The sequence below is a fragment of the Thamnophis sirtalis genome, unplaced genomic scaffold (genome assembly GCF_051295495.1).
Source record: "Thamnophis sirtalis isolate CommonGarterSnake01/CBP01778 unplaced genomic scaffold, rThaSir2_p1.2 scaffold_6, whole genome shotgun sequence".
In the NCBI taxonomy this organism is placed as follows: Eukaryota; Metazoa; Chordata; class Lepidosauria; order Squamata; family Natricidae; genus Thamnophis; species Thamnophis sirtalis.
In genome coordinates this window covers 64,753,320-64,772,160 of record NW_028261386.1, presented here as the reverse complement: position 1 = coordinate 64,772,160, position 18,841 = coordinate 64,753,320, and the positions used below count along the sequence as shown (strand labels likewise).

General features: G+C 40.1%; 1 long non-coding RNA gene across 2 annotated transcripts; it reads left to right on the top strand.

Annotated features, from left to right (window-relative positions):
- The first annotated feature begins 1,401 nt into the window (after positions 1 to 1,401).
- Positions 1,402 to 14,416, top strand: LOC148044996 (uncharacterized). 2 transcript variants are annotated; one of them, XR_015696970.1, is made up of 5 exons: positions 1,402 to 1,901; positions 3,623 to 3,784; positions 11,672 to 11,863; positions 11,961 to 12,033; positions 13,297 to 14,416. It is a non-coding gene; the product is annotated as an uncharacterized LOC148044996 (long non-coding RNA). The 2 variants fall into 2 exon arrangements; XR_015696969.1 differs by having other exon boundaries at positions 11,961 to 14,416.
- The last annotated feature ends 4,425 nt before the right edge of the window (positions 14,417 to 18,841 follow it).

The window sequence follows — 18,841 nt, the reverse complement described above, 5'->3', positions numbered from 1 at the left end:
AAGCGAAGCTCCCCTCCCCCGCAAACTGCATTGCCCACACGCGCGGGGATTCAAAGGATCCAGCCGGATTTCTTGAATCCCCGCGTGTGTGCGCAAGGCAGCTAGGCAGGCTCTGCTTGGGAGGACCAGGCTATGAAGGGCATAGCATGGTCATCTCAAGCGAAGCTCCCCTCCCCCGCAAACTGCATTGCCCACACGCGCGGGGATTCAAAGGATCCAGCCGGATTTCTTGAATCCCCGCGTGTGTGCACAAGACAGCTAGGCAGGCTCTGCTTGGGAGGACCAGGCTATGGAGGGCATAGCATGGTCATCTCAAGCGAAGCTCCCCTCCCCCGCAAACTGCATTGCCCACACGCGCGGGGATTCAAAGGATCCAGCCGGATTTCTTGAATCCCCGCGTGTGTGCGCAAGGCAGCTAGGCAGGCTCTGCTTGGGAGGACCAGGCTATGAAGGGCATAGCATGGTCATCTCAAGCGAAGCTCCCCTCCCCCGCAAACTGCATTGCCCACACGCACGGGGATTCAAAGGATCCAGCCAGATTTCTTGAATCCACGTGCATGTGGGCAACGCCGCTAGGCGGGCGGGCAACCCGCTTGCTGACACGCTGGACGCGGCAGGGCAGGGGCCCGCGGCCGGGAGCGGCTTCTGGCGGCTACCGGGCGGCGATCTCACACCATCCGCTCGCGGCTCTTAATACTCACCAGTCAGCGCAGCTGCAACCTCTTTCGTCTTTTGGTGAAAGGAAATGGAGACTCGCGCAGACGTGCTGAAAATTTCCAATCCCAGCCAGCTCACTGATTGGCTGGAGTCCAGGCCAATCCAATCAGTGAGCGGGCAGGCTGGGCTGGCTTAAATTTGTAGGTAGGTAAAAGCACACTTTTTTTGGCGCTCGCAGCTCCCGCCCATCAGCTGCTAGCTTGCTGGGCTGGCTCATCGGTAGGATAGAGAACAAAACGATGAGCCAGCCCAGCAAGCTAGCAGCTGATGGGCGGGAGCTGCGAGCGCCCAAAAAAGCGTGCCTTTTAAAAAGGCGGGCGGGACGCGGGAAAATGCGTTGGAAGGCGGGTGTGTCCCGCCAAAAGCGGGACGTCTGGTCACCTTAATCTAGTCTCAAGAGTAAACACCACCTCACGTTACTTAGTTATCGACATAACACGTGACGGCAAGGTTGAACTCTTAAGGTTGATCAGTCGTGATCCTTACATATCTTTGCAATATGGAATTACACAGCAGCATTATATTGTATTTCACTGAAAACAGCTCAAGTTGCAGCGAACCCTTAAACATTCCAAGCCTTTTCCTCTGACAAAGTGGAATGCGGGTAATAGAATTCGTATTTCACCTATCGAGGAGCCCGCCATTCTGGGGCTTGGGTTCCTGCTGTAGTGTATGCTGGGAATTGTAGTTTGGCGTCCATTTGCCCCCAAGTGGAAGGTGCGGCTGGCTTGAGAGTATCTCTTGCAACGCTGGGACCGAGGTGGAAGGGGGCCACGCAGCTAATCCTCGAGGAAGGTTTACTGCCGCGATCTCTCGCCTAAAGACAGGCCGGTCGGGTCAGACCAGCCAGGTCCCAGAAGCAAGAGGAGAGGCGGAGTCGTGCCGGCCGGGACCCGCTCGAGGCTCTCTCTCTCTCTCTCTCTCTCTCTCTCTCTCTGCCTCGCTTGGCGCGAGCGCGATTCCTGGTCGTGCAGCCCCGGCTTCCCTTTCCCCGCACTGAGGCGGCTCCATGCGGCTGGCAGCCTCCTCCACCTCCTCACACTCCTCCGCAAGAGGCAGGGCGAAAAGGCGGCATCCGCCCGCGAGCGCCCTGAGGCCGCCGCCGTCCTCGGCCTGAGAGGAACCCGCGTTTGAAAGGAGAAAGGATGGCGAACCAGCTGGTAGTCCTCAACGTCTACGATATGGTGAGTGACCGGGCAGGCGAGGGCTCCTCGCAGACGCTTCCCACCCTAAGCTCTTAACCCCGGCGCGTCTTCCGGGCCTTTTTCTTTCTTCTTCTTTTCTGTTTATAACCTTCCTCCGTGGATACTTGGCTTTCTCTCAACGGTCCGAAACAGCGAGTCTTCCGTTTTCGTGTTTCCTTCCTTCCCACCCTCCATCCAAGCCTTGGCGAAGTTCTTGCCAGTGCAGTACAGATATCCTCCCTGATTGTCTCCCGCCCGCCGATCCACCCTCAATTTTCCAATAATTTAACCTGACAGAAAGATGCTATAATAGTTTGGAAACAAGGAATGGGCTTAGGAGGAACTGGAAAGTCCTAGCAACAAGTGTGTCTGATTTCACTTTTCTCCTGCCGGTTCTGGATTCACTCAGATGCTCAACCAGTAGGTGTAGTTTATTAAATTACTTTCTGTAAACCCCCTCCCCTCCCCAGATATATCTAAAGAATAATTGTTTTCATAATGAGTTAGCTTGGACAACAGTCCTTAAATTGTTTACAGTGAGAAAGCCTTAAATATCATACCATTACAGGCTCCCCCCCCCTCTTTTTTTTGTCCTTGGACAGAATCAAAAGATGGAGAGTAACAAAAAAGATCAACATATATTTCGTGGTGGAAAATATCTTTTCGAGTAGGTCAGCTGTTGCCTAATATCATGACTTTAATGTTTCTAAATTCTAAATTATAACGTTTCTAAATTATAGCCTAGTTTCATGTATATGCAGGGAAAATTTGTGAGATATTTTACTCTTGTCTAATAAGAGTAAGACTTAAGGCTAAAGTTTTGCAATTTAGCCTTACTTAAGGCTAAAGTTTTGCAATTTATTTGGTGGACCATAAGTAAGTCAGAGGTTTCTTATCTCAATCTCATTTATTTTTTTCTTAGTGTTGCACACGGTTTTCCAACAGGAAAAACCAATATAGTGCAATAAAGGATGGCATGAACATAAATTTTGAGGTATGATAAATCTAGCTGCAATTGTGTGTTTAAGGGCTTGGGAATTTGCTTCTATAACCATGTATCCTGTTCCTAGCATAATATATCTTTATCATATCCTTAATGCATGTCTGTCTGCTCACCTGACTTGTTTAGTTGTATTTTGCTCTGGTTAGTGGTTCTAGGGCTTAGAAAAAAAACCAAGGTTTTAGCAAATATCAAAACCAATATTACAAGCACAAAGCCATTAGAAATGGGTCAGAATGTTGAGTTAGGAATAGAAAATCTGCCTCTGTTAAAATTGTAATGGGTACAATATAGGATGGGAATAAAACCACTTGAATTCTTTGGAAAATAGGGAGTAATATAAATGTACAAAATATAGGAACATTAAAGAAATATTTCTAAATAAATCATGAAGAACAAAAATGTAAACATCCATTTATTTTGGTACATAAAAGCTTAAAACATCTGGTACTTTGATGCTTCTAAGGTACTTTTAAGTTACAATTGCGTTCTATTCATACAGAATTTACAGAAAGTTTTGAATGAATGTATATAGGTAGTCCTCAACTTACAACCACAATTGAGCCCAATATTTCCATTACTAAGCAAGACAGTTGTTAAGTGAGTTTTGCCCCATTTTTCAACCATTCTTGCCATAGTTGTTAAGTGAATCACTGCAGTTATGTTAGTAACACAGTTGTTAAGTGAATCTGACTTCCACATTGACTTTGCTTGTCAGAAGGTTGCAAAAGGTGATCATATGACCCCAGCTAGTGGTGGAGTGCTGTCGGTTTAACAATCTGTTTGGTGAGCGCAGGCTTTGTGTGCATCTTAAAACGCTTGAGCGCAGCACTGAAAATGGAGCATTTAGAAGCTCAGCTGTTTACCTTCCAAATCAGCAATGGTAAGTAAAGCAGCAAGGGGGGGATCAGCTGTGCCGCAGGATTGAGATGAGGTAGAAACCAAGAAATAAAGGACAGGTTAGAGTGGGAGCGAGGAGGCCAACTGATTGTCGGAGCTATCGGTTCACCCAAACCGGCCCAAACCGGCTGAATACCACCTCTGACCCCAGCACACTGCAACTCATAAATACATGCCACTTACCAAGTGTTTTAATTTTGATGACGTGACCATGGGATTCTGCAACGGTTGTAAGTGTGAAAAACAGTAGAAAGACAAGGACTAGCTGTACTTTTATGCATTATTTTTTGTTGCAAATGTTTATTAAAACACTTATAGTTTACAGAAGTGTTTCTCAACCTTGACAGTTTGAAGTGGGGGGGGGTCTTCAATTCCCAGACTTCCTTAGGCAGCATGACAGTTGAAGTCCACACATCTGCAAGTTGCCAAGGTTAATAAACAGTGATCTACAATAGCATGAATTATTAAAAGATAGTGGAAAATAATAGCTACACATTTTCTTGACAAGGATGTACATCTGGTCTTTATATTCTATGTCTTTGGCAACAGTCAAGCAGCATTATCAAGAAGTTGCAACATTGGAAGCTTGGAGACAGTTCATATCTTATCTTTTAACTGCTTCACATAGCAAATTAGTAATGAACAGCTGTAAATCCTAGACTTGTAGTACAACATTTCAGCAAAAACAAATCCTGTTTGTTTACTTGAGTTGGTTAACTTGCAAATTAATCCAATCTGATAAATCAGAAGGAAACCAGACTTAACTGGACAAAAACTGGACTTAACTGTTTGTGCGTGATGAGTTGTAATAAAATTAGGATATATTCCAGTTCTCTGTTGCCAGAGCAAATTAGCATTCTACAAAAACCCTAAGTATTGCTATGGTGAGGAGGAGTGCTGGGGGGGGGGGTTCTCTCCATCCCCTTCATGATTTGAACATTGCCTGGGGTCTCAATGGACTGTTTCAAGATTTTCTTTGTTCTGTAAATTAAAGCAGCTCTATTCATGGCTTTCTAATGTAAAGGTGTGTGTGTGTCTGTGTGTGTCTCTCTGTGTGTAAAGCCAAATGTAATGTTATAATCGCAGATCAGGTTCAACAGTCATCTTTCTGTATTTGATTGTCACAGTGGTGATTGTCAACCATCTGCAAGATATCTTTGATATAGAGAATAAAGTATTGGAATTTAACCAGAAAGACCAGGGAATTAGATTCCCACTACTATGATGCTAACTATGGATATGGATTCTCCTCTTCTTCTTCTTAATTATAAGTGTGGACATGGTTTCAATATTTTATGTCAGAAACTGTTGTGACATAAATTACACAATTTTGAGAGAAGAGCAGAAAGGGCTCTTGTATACTAATTAAAACATAAATGGAGGGTGAAACATTATAATGACTTCATATTTTCTCCCCATAATTTTCTGTTTTTCACAACAGAAAATTCACAACATTTGTGAAATACACAACAGAAACTTCATAACATTTGAATACCTATTTGCTGAAACAGCCTTGTTGCTATATAACCATGTACTGGTGAGGAATATCAATCTTATGATCTACATACATTTTTGGAATGAATGTGACACAAATGTAGTGCAGCTTGAATCTTACAGAAGCTCTTTCCCATAGCATATCTCTTGCAGAAGCACAACCATATGTTTGCACTAGGAATGTGCATGGTGGTATGCAATGTTTATCTTTAGCTATGCATCTAAAAGGAATTTAATTCTTCAAGGATCTGTTGTAAGGAAGGCAATAACTTTCGTAGTTTATCAAAATTATTTAGCACATGAGATTACATATTTGCTCATTCAAAACTGATGGGAATTTGCACATAGAAGTAAGAATGTTACTCTCCAAAATATAATCTAATAACTCCTGGAGAATTCTTTATATATAATTATAAAGTTATATTATTGCTCATGTTTGTCATTACTATTCACAATAGCATAGAATGATTTAGAGCTGAAACAGTACATTCTTTAAAGTCCATAATATAATATGTAGTGTGTAGTGTAGTATAGTAGTGTAGTGTAGTATAGTATAATATTGTTGCTTGTGCGATTATTCTGGCCTGATAATTCTATGATCTTGAAATCTGAGATATGCATATAATTATAGAGTAACTGACATCCCAAGAACATGTTTGCTTTGCTTATCATTTATTTATAACATCGTACTTGGAGAGTAATAAAAACAAGTCCCTTTCTGAGGAGAAGGTAGTCTCCCTTGAGTCAAGCTCAACTCTCAGTTATTACACAGGCACATCCATGTTGTTTTGTCAAACAGTATAGAAGGGTTTACCACTATATTCTTCCACAACGTTTTTCTACTTCCTACTCTAACCAAAAGCACTGGAAGTATCCGAGAGGCTGCCATCCAAATACTAACCATTTGTGATCCTGCTTCAGTTTTTTGGCATCAGGCACAAAAAAGATAGAATAGAGAATGTGGGAGAGCATGAGAAAGAAAAAAAGTTTTTTTTTCCACTATAAGTATTCTTTATGGATAGTTCTTCAATTTCCTTGCATATGTAATGTATAACTTTAATTATAATTCAGAATATAATATTGGGCTTCGAATAATTTTGCAATGGCTTCTTACAATAATGGGAGTTCTGAAAGGGACTTTTCAAATGCAAATTTCAGTGTTATTTGTTTATTGAAAATTAAAACAAAGCAAATAAGCAGAAAATTATTGGTACTTTCCAAATTGCATTAAATCTTTAATAGCGCACTCTCTTTCTCTTTTTTTCCCTCTCTCTCTCTCCCCTCTCCCTCTACATACATACATACATACACATGGTTTCTGCTCTTAATATATGTAGTGACAATACTATTTCTAAATGTAAAACATATTTTACATGACACATAGCTTGCTATGTCAATCCGCATGGATTATTTGAGGAACAAAGGCAATACAATACTATTTACAACAAAATGTATTACTTAAAAATTATAACATAAATATATTAATTAAAAAATCATAAATCGTTTTCATAAAACTCATTTATTTAAAATGATATGTAAAAATATCCAAATCTTATGTATTTCATAGTAGTCTATATACAAAAGCATTGTTACTTTCAGATGTCTGGACTTAAACTCTCAGTGGGAAATCCTGGGGATTGAAGCCTATATGTCTTAAAAGTTGAAGAGGTTGAGAAACACTGTAATAGACTGTGCCAGGATGAAGTAGTCATATTCTGCCATCGTTGGGAAGAGAAAAATACCTCAAGGCAAGCAGCTGACTCAGTGACTTGCTTAATGAGGGGAAACAAGCTGAATTCACTCATAATGAGGAGCTGTAAACCATAGGTTACACATGACAGCATTGGGTTCCTATAAACTCACTGAACTAAAATTGAAAAAATAATTTAGCATGGTGTGGAAACTAGTAGTCATATAGAACTAATTATAGGAACACATATAGAAACTAATTATAGGAACACAAAAGAGCCAAGGTGGCGCAGTGGTTAAATGCAGCACTGCAGGCTACTGCTAGATCAGCAGTTCAGCGGTTCAAATCCCACCGGCTCAGGGTTGACTCTGCCTTCCATCCTTCCGAGGTGGGTAAAATGAGGACCCAGATTGTTGGGGGCAATATGCTGACTCTCTGTAAACCGCTTAGAGAGGGCTGAAAGCCCTATGAAGCGGTATATAAGTCTACTGCTATATGTTTTTTGTTTGTTTATAGCTTCTTTCTCAGGTACTTTCAGGTGGAAAAAGACATTGTGCCTTGTACAATGACATGGTAAGCTACATTTACCAACAAGTAACAGCTCATTAGTTCGCTCTGGCACACAGGAAGATCCAGGGATCTGACTAAGCCATTAGTCTAACTTGCTATCTGAATAGATGCAGTTATTGGGTAAGTTGTTGTGGCCGAAAGGCATGAAACTCAAGAAAAATATGATTTCCCCTTTGAGACATCTTGCTGGAAAAAGATTTGAAACTGATTGCTGGCTAAACTGACAGCTTGTCATGATGAAGGTGAAGAATCGAATAAAAAAGCAGATTTCTGAAAAAGGACCATTCACGGAGCAGGGCAAAGAATTAAATGGAAGTTGAGTGTAAACAAAACCACTGTGCAAGTCAAAACAACCAAAAGGACTGAAAACAGAGGAAAACTCCTGGATAATATCTCTTCTAGTTATGTTGGATTTGGCTATAGTAATAAGGAAATATGACATGAGAGAAAAGCCAGTAAGAGGTTATTTTCTCACATAGACGTAAGAGGATAATCAAAACTTCATGAATTGCCAGACACTACAAATATACTGTATTTTTTGACATATAAGACGCATCTTTTTCCCTCAAAAAAGAGGCTGAAAACCTGGGTGTGCCAAATACACTGAATATAGCATTTTTTTGCCTCTCAAAACCCCACCCCCTTCACCAAAATGGCCATGCATAGCCTTTAGGAGCCTTGAAGAGGGGGCTGGGGAGGGCAGAAATGAGCAAAAAATGGGCCATTTTTTGTTCGTTTTGTCCCCCCCCCCCCCCAGCCTTCAGGAACACTCTGCAAAGCTCCTAAAGGCTATGCATGGCCATTTTGGTGAAGGGGGGGGTTGATTTCTAACTAAGTTTTTATAGTAAACCACTGTCAAGCCATCTGTACCTGGCGCTTTCCCTAACTTTAGTTGTTTGATTACCTGCAGGATTTCCCCAGAGGTTATTGGTTGGTTCAACTTTTGCCTGTACTCTTCTCTAACTAGGGGTATTTTCTCTTTATCTAAGTATTTATCTATGTCTAAACCCCTTATTTTGTCCCCTTTGTACAATTCTGTAAAAAATTCCCGAAATGCCTTTTGAATATCCTCCTGTTGAAACACCTCCTTCCCTCTATAACACAATTTGGATACATTTCGAATTTTTCTTTTTTTTCCTAATCGGATAAGCCAACCACCTGCCGGGTTTGTTTGCGTTACAGAAAGTGTTATGTTTTGCATATAATAAACTAGTGGCTACCTGGTCAGAAATCAACATATCAAATTGGGATTTTAATATGGAGATTGCTCCCTTAGCCTTTATATCGCCTGGATTCAATGTTAATTCCAACTCTTTCCCTTTAATTTCCTCTTCCAATTCTTTTCGTTTTTGCCCTTGTTTATATCTATGTATTTTGTTTATATTCATCAGTACTCCTCTCATATACGCTTTGCTTGCATCCCATACAAATTCCATAGATGTACCCTTATTCATGTTGAGAACAAAGTATTCAGATAACAATTTTTTACAATCATTAATGTACTTTTCATATCTAAATAAGTTTTCATTTAACCTCCAAGACCTTCTTGCCTGCACTACCCTTCCCAATTCCATCCAAACTGGGTTATGATCCGAAAGAACCCTCGCCGCAATCTTTGTCTTCTTCACCCTAGAAAGTAAATCATTAGTAATTAGTATAAAATCAATCCTTGAAAGGGATTGATGTCTATCAGAAAAAAAGGTGAAGTCATATTCCTCTGCATTTCTTTCTCGCCAAACATCTCGCAATTCAAAAGAGGAAAACTTTTGTCTGCAAATTACAGAGTCACAAAGAGAAGGTAGAAGAAGAAAACTTAATCCATCAGTTTCAAAAGGTTTGCATAGATTCGATCCATGTAAATAACATTTAAAAAGATAACCACTGTCCAAAACCATTCCAAATTCAATTCCGCTGCTTGATTCTTCTATTCTTTAATTTAAATTGTTTTTTGAGTTTTTATAGGCAGTCTCTTTTTTAAAAACAATAAAAATTCCTCACCAGCTGGAAACACTTTCTCTTTCCGTATCCTTCTGTTTTGGAGCCGCCCCGACTTTGTAAGTCTTGGCTGGATTTTTTGTCACTGGCTTGAAGAACTTCTTTTGAGGATTTTGTGGTATCCCGAGATCAGCAAGACGTATTCTTCCTGTTCACCGTCTCTTTGGGACGGTTTAGATCTGTTTGGACCACCCAGTGGCAAAAGTGTTGACTGTGGTCTCAGAGTATTGAGACCACCACACCCATCTCGTTGTGACATTGGCTCCTCCTCCCCAGTAGCTATACCATTTTCTGACAAAGGGGAAATTAAGGATTTTGCTCAGATCAAGGTTGAAGATTAGAATGATGTCACTGCAATTTGTATCTCGTGGAAATAACTGTACATATTCTAAAACAATATGGATTTCAAATTCAAGGAACAAAAGGCCCAGTTCTTTCCAGATTTAAGTCCTGGTACCTAAAACAAAACAGCTTCAATTGATCACATCATGAAGAATTCTGGGATTCCTTAAAAAATGACATTTTCATTCAAAATCATGATTAAATTGGAAGATAGATTCTTTCCTGCCTATTATTCCAGCCATGCAGCAGAAATCCTGAAGGAACTAAAGCTAAAATTCCCAGGTATTCTAATTTCTGAAGAATCAGGAGCAAAAAGGATAAAAGAGAATCACAGAATTGGGGGAGGGGGACACACCATATATCTATTTTCTATATGGCAAAACCAAGGCTTTAATGAAAACTCAATACTATATTTGGGATTACTTATTTTTATTTGTGCTAGCTGTAGTCAAAACACTCTTAGTAGAAATAGCAAGAGCTCAAAAAGGAACTCCAAGGATGTAACAACTTTTATAATTAAAATGGTGAGTGGGGTTGCCTTTCTATAGTCTATCATCCTGGAGTGCTTTAGTTACTGTAATCCTTGTCATTTTTGATACTACAACATGATAATTATTGCAGTCTTCCTCCAAAGAAAAACCATAAGTAGTCCTCGAGTTACAACCACAATTGAGCCCAATTTTGGTTGTAAGTCATTGTAACTGGTTGCTTTGCTCAATGACCACAATCCCAGCTCTCCCCATTGCAGTTGTTAAAGCTACCTCACAGGTCATTAAGTGACCGCAGAGCTACCTCAGGATGGAGAATGGCTTGGAAGGCCACTGGAATGTGGAAAACTGCCATGGGCCAGATGGCCTCAACCAGCTAAGCCCATCAACACACATATTGCCTTCCTTCCTCCCCCCCCCCACTGCCCCCATCCCAAGAAACCTGACCTTTCCTCTCCTACACCACCACTGTCCATGCCTGAGTCTACTTTGCTTTCCCTTTCTCTGCATCTGCCAAAAGGCACAGCTATCCAAAGTAAGGCTCAGCTAGAAAGCTAGTGAAGACAATCTCCCTCAAACCCAGAGAGGCAATCTTTCTCAAAGCTGGACAGGAGGATGAAGTCAACCAGCAAAGAGGTGGATGGAGAGGGAAAAGACATGTGTGTCACTGGACCTAACTCGCTGAGGCCATCCGGCATGTAGTAACTTTTCGGGTGTCAGTGGGTGTACCAGTCAAGGCCTCTTGGCTCACAGTAATGGTGGTGGTGGTGAGTCAGTCATCTCACAGTGATGGGGGTGGGCATACTGCAAAGTGCCCAAATTTTGATTGCATGACTACTGGGGCACTGCAACAAACAAACTTCGGCCAGGTGTCATAAGTTCCTTCATTCATGACTTTCATAATTTTGAACTATACAGTAAAAGAAAGGTCATCTAAATGTTTGCAATGATATAGATACAATTTGTGTTTATATTTATTCCCCCATTCAAAACTTATAGGAATAAAAAGAGGCACAGTTTTCTAGCATACCTTGCATTAGTTAATTAATTTTAATCATGTGTGACAAACTATGTTTCCATTTATTAGTTGAATATACCCTCGGTCTTATACCTTTAATATTCCCTTCTCCTTTTTAAATAGTTCCTGAGCAATAAAATGGAAATGTGCTAAGATGCAGTTTATTTCTCTTTCCCTGACAGGTGTAGAATTAAAGTTTGTAGACTGTGCTTGAAGAGAGCTGGTAAGCTAAACATTTAATTCAATTGCTTTTGCAATTTCTTTTATATTTAGGAAGATAGAATGCCTCCAGTTTAAGAAGCAGGCTCTCCCTTCTACTACAACACAGCCACCATCTCAGCTTTGGCTTCTGGAGAGGTTGTAATTGCACTATGTTATGGAGTAAGGCCTCAAGCCAGAAACTATTTATTCTGTCCCACTTTGTGGCAACTCTTGCTGACACCCAATTCAGTTGGGAAATTCCAGGTAGCTTTGAAATTTCATCTGATATTATTCCTTAGGAAGTAGTCTATTTTAAGATTCTTATCACATTAATGTTTTTTTCTCAAAATTTGTTCATAAGTTTGATAAAATCAAGAGGAAATAGAGCAAAATCAAGTAAAAGAATAAAAGTTAAAGTTAAAAGAATAAAAAAGGTAAGTTTGAAGCAGACAAGAAATTAATTGCAGCTTTAAACTGCTTGAGACTGACTTAGTGTCATATTTCAGATACCCTAGGCCGGGTGTCAGCAATCCGAGGCTCCCAAACTGCATGTGGCTCTTTGACCCCTCTCCTGCGGCTCCCTGCCAACCTGGTCGCACAACCTGTTCTCTGTCCCAAGACACTGGCCCAACACGGCCATGGCCAACACCAACCTTGCTAACACAAGGGCTGGTGAGGTGGAATGGGATCGGGAGGAGGGTACAATGGAAAGGAGACAGGTGCTGAGGAGTGAGCATGAGCCACGCCGAAGATGACTCCTCCTCACATGATCCTCTGGCCAGTTGTGGGGCCAGGAGATACCCTCCTCAAGTGAGTGGCCAGGGTGGATGGGGAGGTTGACCGGCTGACGGGCAAGCGTCTTAGGCAAGGTTCTCCGGCTTTCTCTAAGCCTGATCTCTGGGATGGGCATGTGACGTTCGATGGAGTGAGCCCCCTTTTCCCGCTGTCCTGAGCTTTACTTCTCCAGTGGAGTTGATTGAAAAGCATCCTCTAGGTGGTAAAAGTCCCCTGTGCGAGATTTAAAGCTGCCCCAAGGACACTTTTCAATCAACATCGGCAGTGGCACTGCCCCACTTGCTTGAGGAGGGAATCTTTGCTCATGCGTTTTATCCCAGCTCCTCAACAGCCAGCCAGGGGGTTGTGTGTGGGGGGGGGGACATCTTCACCGAAGCCATTGCCGTGGCTCATGCTCGTTCCTCTGCCAGCCCAGATTATCCAAAAGTTGCCAAGAAGAAAGAAAAGGATTAATGAAGAGCCCCAAGGAGAGGTCGCTGGGTCGACTCAGCCTCAGCTTTCTGAGAGAGGCAGACAGACAGACCGAGGGAGGGGGGAAACAAATAGAGAGAGATATGAGAAAATGATGGAGGGAGAGAAAGAGAGAGAGAAAAAAAGGGAAAGAAATAGAGAAGGGGGAGAGAAAGAAAAAGAAAGGGAGGGAGGAAAAAGAGAGGAAAAACAGAAATGAGAGGGAGGGAGAGAGACTTATTTCCCACAGAAGACACCGAAAGCCACAAAACCTGGGTAGGGATGACGGGCGGGTCATGTGACTGGGTAGGAGTGACATTGAGTTGGCCATGCCCATCCAGGTTTTGTTGCTCCTAGTGTTTTCTGTGGGAAACTGGTCCAAATGTCTCTGAGTGTTTAAGGTTGCAGACCCCTGCCCCTGGCAGAATCTAACAGCTTCTTGTTGTTTCAAGATACGGGTTTCAAAATCTTCTGATACTGCTGTCTTTCTTTGGAGATCTGATTGAGATAAAGCAGTATAAGCAGCTAGAATGACAACAAATATGGACTATGTGGAAAAGAAGCATATGTTGTTACCAGATCTATCTTTTAGAAATACCAAGAATTTCATCAAGCTTGCCTCCTTATCAGACAAGCACTACGGACTTTATTTCTGCATCATGCAGTATTTGGCATATTCTTAGAAATTGGTATGAGGTAATTGTGTAATCCTGAAAATAATGTTAATTGTCTCAAACAAGCCTTTAACCATTTAGAGGTAATACTTCTACAATACTCTACTCATAAATGATTTATTAGTCTGGAGGGTCACTGATGGGTTACATAAATTTTTTGTTGACTTCTTCAGAGGCAGAAAAAAAGAGAGACGTATGGATCATTGACAGGTGTCCACTAGGAATACCTGATATGACGATTTTGATTTTATTTTTATTGCTATTTAGAAAATGTATATGGCTGCCCATTTTACATATGAAGTTTGGTTGGCCAAAAACAATGGTTGGCTAAAAACAATTCAAAATAAACATAAAAATAAAAAAGCCGTATAAACCAGACAGAATTAAAATAATAATACAATAACTGAGACAATATATAACAGACACTCAACGTAAATCTCACATATCTCTGGTTCATCTAACATCCATGTCCAACAAATAGAGCAGGGGTGTCAAACTCATGGCGGCATGATGTGATATAAGGGGATTTTTTTCCCTTCGCTAAACCGGGCGGGGCAGAGCCAGCACGTAATGCATCCAGCCCGCAGGCCACAAGTTTAACACCCCTGAAATAGAAGAAAAAGCAGATCTGCACAACGTTCTGAAAAGCCAAGAGAGCAGAGACCTCTGGATTTCAGAGGGAAGACTACTTTATCAACCAGACATCAGAACAGAGAAGCCATGACTCCTTGGTCACAGTGCCATGCCTTTAAAAATTTTATTTAAGGTTTTTGATGAGTAGTTTTGTTAACAGTCTTGAATATGATAGCTTTGTTACATATTTTTATTCTTTTTTATTTTTAATAAATTTAATGTAAATGTGTTTAATCTGTTTAAATAAAAAAATTAATAATGATAATTATTTATATTACATTTTTTTCTAAACTAGTTTTGATAGGTGTGTTTTTTAAATAATGAGCTTAGTTATACTGAATTAATTATATAATTGGATATGCTAGGAAGGCTCAATTATTTGGATTTTTGATTATGTCTAATCCAAACTGGACATAACTTTTAGTCCAATTGCCTCTCTAATAAATAATACAAGTAGGGCTTTTAAAAAATTATAATCACATATGGCCTTGACCATGCTTTTCCTTAAAAAAGGTCTGACTTTGTATAGATTGGGATGGTAAATGAATCTGCTAATTGAGAGGTAATTGAGTTTGCTTTCTTCTCCTTCACTCATCCTTTTATCATGTTTATTGTTATTACAGTAACTATTGTGAATCTCTCAAAAACCATCTAGAGTCATTGACAAGGGAATTTGCCTTAGAAATTGAAATTACAAATTGTGTCATGGAACATTAAAAGACTAAGAGGATAGTCCTCAACTTATGGCTGGTTGCTTAGTGACTGTTCAAAGTTCCAGCATTTGGGGAAACTGAAGTCATGTGATCACACCTTGAGCACTTGGCAGCCAGGCCACATTTACAGCCATTTGCAGCTACCTGTAGTCCCTTGACCACATTTTATAACAATTTTGCCAACACCCAGCATTTACTTCTGAGTTTTGGCAAAACTGACCTATACCGAACCATGGGTTATGGCTTCAGTAGTCACTTCATGACTGTCACAAAAAAGATTATAATAATGTGTTGGTCATGTGACGATTTGCTTTATGACTGTCACAAGTCACAGTCACGATTGGCAGGCTCTATTACTGTGTTAGCTAGACAACTATGGGTACCTGAAGAAAGGCAGATGTTTTATAGACTGAAATGATATTTCCTTGCTTATACACTACAGTCTTCCAAATGAGAAAAAATATTAGCAAGAAAGTGGGATGAACAGATGAGTAGAAATTCAAAATCTGCCAGAATGGAAATTATATTGAAAACATTTTCTAGTTTTATTGTGAACAAAAGATTTTAGAGGTCATTATATAATTTTAGTAGCCAAATGCGGACATTTTCAGATGATAGGGATAAATGTTAATGGTTAATTGAATCAGACAAAAAATAAATCTGATGTACAGTATTATACAGTTATTTTGATAATCTCTCTACACTACAGGTAAAGCAGGTGATAGTTGCCACATAGGCTTTTAAATTAGTTTTGCACCAGAATAAAATTTCAAAAGAGAAAATGAGTCCCCCAAATCATAATGTTCTCTGCACATCCATCCAGAAATTTAATTTAATGGACATATGAATGTTTAATTCCAACAGGATACATTTGCCTGTTTTTAAATCACTCCTCCTGGATATGTTAAAGAATTAATGTTTTATATTTTTGATGGTTAATATAGTTGAAATATACAAGATTGATTCAGTTTGAATTTCTAATCACATATCCACAGTAGTGTTATGTATAAATGTATCCCAGTTAGTGGCATACGGTACTGGTAGTCCTTGCTCACTGACCAGTCATTCAGCATTCATTTGCAGTGTTCTTGAAATCACATGACCACAATTCAAGTATTTGGTAACCAGCATGCATTTATATAAGCTTTATAGCTGGCCAATGACAAGCAAACCAATGGGGAAGCCTGCTGGAAGTCGCAAATGTCAGTCATGTGACATAATGCTTAACAACCATGAGTGATCTGCTTCATGACTGCAACCAGAACTGATGTTGTAAGTTGGGCATGGTCACTTTTCATTTTATAACCACATCGCTTTGGGACAGAGTTACCAGTGTCAGTTGCGGATGGTACAGGAGGACTTCCTGTATTTTAATACTAATACATCAAGATCATGGGAAGTAGTAATATCATTCTATACTGCACTAATGAGACCACCTTTGGAACACTGTTCGGTTCCGGTCACCACGATACAGAAAAGATCCTGGGGCAGAGCATCACAGAAGAGCAGCAAAGATGATAAGGGATCTAGAAGTTGAATCATACAATGAACGGCTAAGACAACTAGGTATGTTTAGCCTAATAAAGAAAAGGCTCGGGAGACATAATAGCAATTTTCCAATACTAGAAGTGCTATCACAGGGAAGAAGACATCAATCTAGTCTTCATAGCTGAAGGCAGGACAAGAAGCAATGGGTGCAAACTCATCAAAGGGAGATTCAGCCTGAAAATTAAGGAGGAATTTCCTGACAGTGAGAATGATTAATCAGTGATACAACTTGCATCCTGGAGTTGTGCTCTATCGTGGAGGTTTTCAAGAAAAGATTGGACAACAATTTTTCCTGTATGATAGAAACACCTGCTGCCTTGGGCAGGGGCTTGGACTAGAAGGCCTCCAAGGTCCCTTCCAGCCCTATGATTCTATGAATTCTTTGTGGGAAGAATTGCAGGTTTTGGAACAATAAAAGAAAGAGATATTTTTTTCCAAATCAAATTGCAGTTCAAATCATATTGGGGATAGTTCGAGATACCTTTAAAGCATTTATTTGTAGTAAGATAATAACTATGCTTCTGGATCAAAAATGTATTGAATCACAAAATAGAAAAGTTGAATTATATGACTTGGATTTGGAATATGGTTTAAAACCAATGAAATGAACATATTGGGGATGAGGAGAGAAACCTGGATAATGTTAATTTCTCATTCGAACAAGGTAAAATAACAGTTTTAGTAAGGGGTTTTTCAAGAATTTTAAAAAATCTAACAAAAATGGTATGAGGTCTATTTATTCTAACTTTTGGTTGTTGTAGCCCAGAATGGGAGGAACACATAAGGCATTTAGGCACCGTATGCATCAAAATGTATGAAACTGTACCCAGAAATAACCTAACTAAAGGTCATTTGTGGTACTGAAAATTAAACTACCTAGAAACTGTACCAGGAAATGGAAGATTAAATCTGAATCAGAGAAGCTGAATGCCATCCAGCATTCCTTTCTCCCAAAGTAAGCTATTTTCTAGATGAACTGCTTATTTCAACCAGTTTGTACTGCATTATTCCACTTGGGCTCAGATCCTGATTTGAAAACGGGAGCCAGACAGAGAGGAATAGTTTTTTTCCCTCCCTCATGCCATCTCTGCTGAACACCTAATTTTCAAGTGCTATCTAATGTCTACATGTATTTTCGCATGTAGTATGAGTGTAATATTTTATTTATCCTTATTATCATCTTTATTTCCCCCTTTTATTGGTACTATTATTATGATAGCAATAGCCCTTAGACTTTACAGCCCTGTGTAATTGATTTACAGAATCAGAATATTGCCCCCAACAATCTGGGACCTCATTTTACTGACTTTGAAAAAATGGAAAGCTGAGACCATCTTGAGCAGATGAGAATTGAACTGTTGAACTATTATGATGATAATTATGATGATGATCCTTACTCTGCTGCTTTACATGTATACTAAGAACTTCTGCACTGGAGACAAATTCCTTGTGTGTCTAATCACACTTGGTCAAATAAAATATTCAATTCAATAAAGGGCATTCCAAGACTGTAAAGATGTCCTTGTTTCAGCAGCAATACTTACCACTGCTATAAAATGACAAGGGTTATTAGGATGTAAGCAGCTATCCCAAAGGACAAGGGCACGGTAAGCAACAGCAAGCTTTCTTACAAACTTGCATTGAGGTCAGCAGGAACTCTGCTTGAAGATAACCACTAACCAAGTAACTTGGCAACAGTTGGGCCTCACATTAATATTTTAAAAGCCAGAAAATATTACTGTAAATAAACCAAAGGTCAAGAGTGTGATTACCTGATCTAGCTGGTTAATTGTAATTGAGATGGTAACATCCCTATCCAGAGTGAACTATACTAATACAGTATAGTGGGAGGGAAAGGAGCTTAAAGGCCTGCATTGGGGAACTCTTGAAACCTACATTAGAAAACTGAAAAACTTTTCATTTACAGCATTTATATGATTCCAGAAATTCTCAGACTGGCTTCATTCCCAAGATACAAAGGAGATTGGAGTTTACAAATTTGCATTGCACTTCAATGGGGAAATGCCTGATAGGTGCCACAGAGGCAAAACCTCAGCTTCCTTGTTCCCAATGATCACACTTCTGACACTAAATTGTAGAGAGAGAAAAATAGTTCTTTTAGATTGGAGGCCAATGCACAATTCCATTGAAGCACAAATGGGTTTGTTTCAGTTCGGTACAGAAGCAAAAGATAAACCCAGTGTGGAGGCAAACCTTCCCACTATATACATATATGAGATTGGAGCATGGCTTTTGATTAGAATTTCAGGGTTTCTCAACCCTGTCAACTTTAAGATGTGTTGACTTCAATTCCCATAATTCCCCAGCTAGCATGCATCCACACATTTTAAAGAACTTAAACATTGGAATAAATGCAGCACATCCTGTGTTAGTGAAGTTAATGAAGTAGTTAGAGTAGAATTATGAAG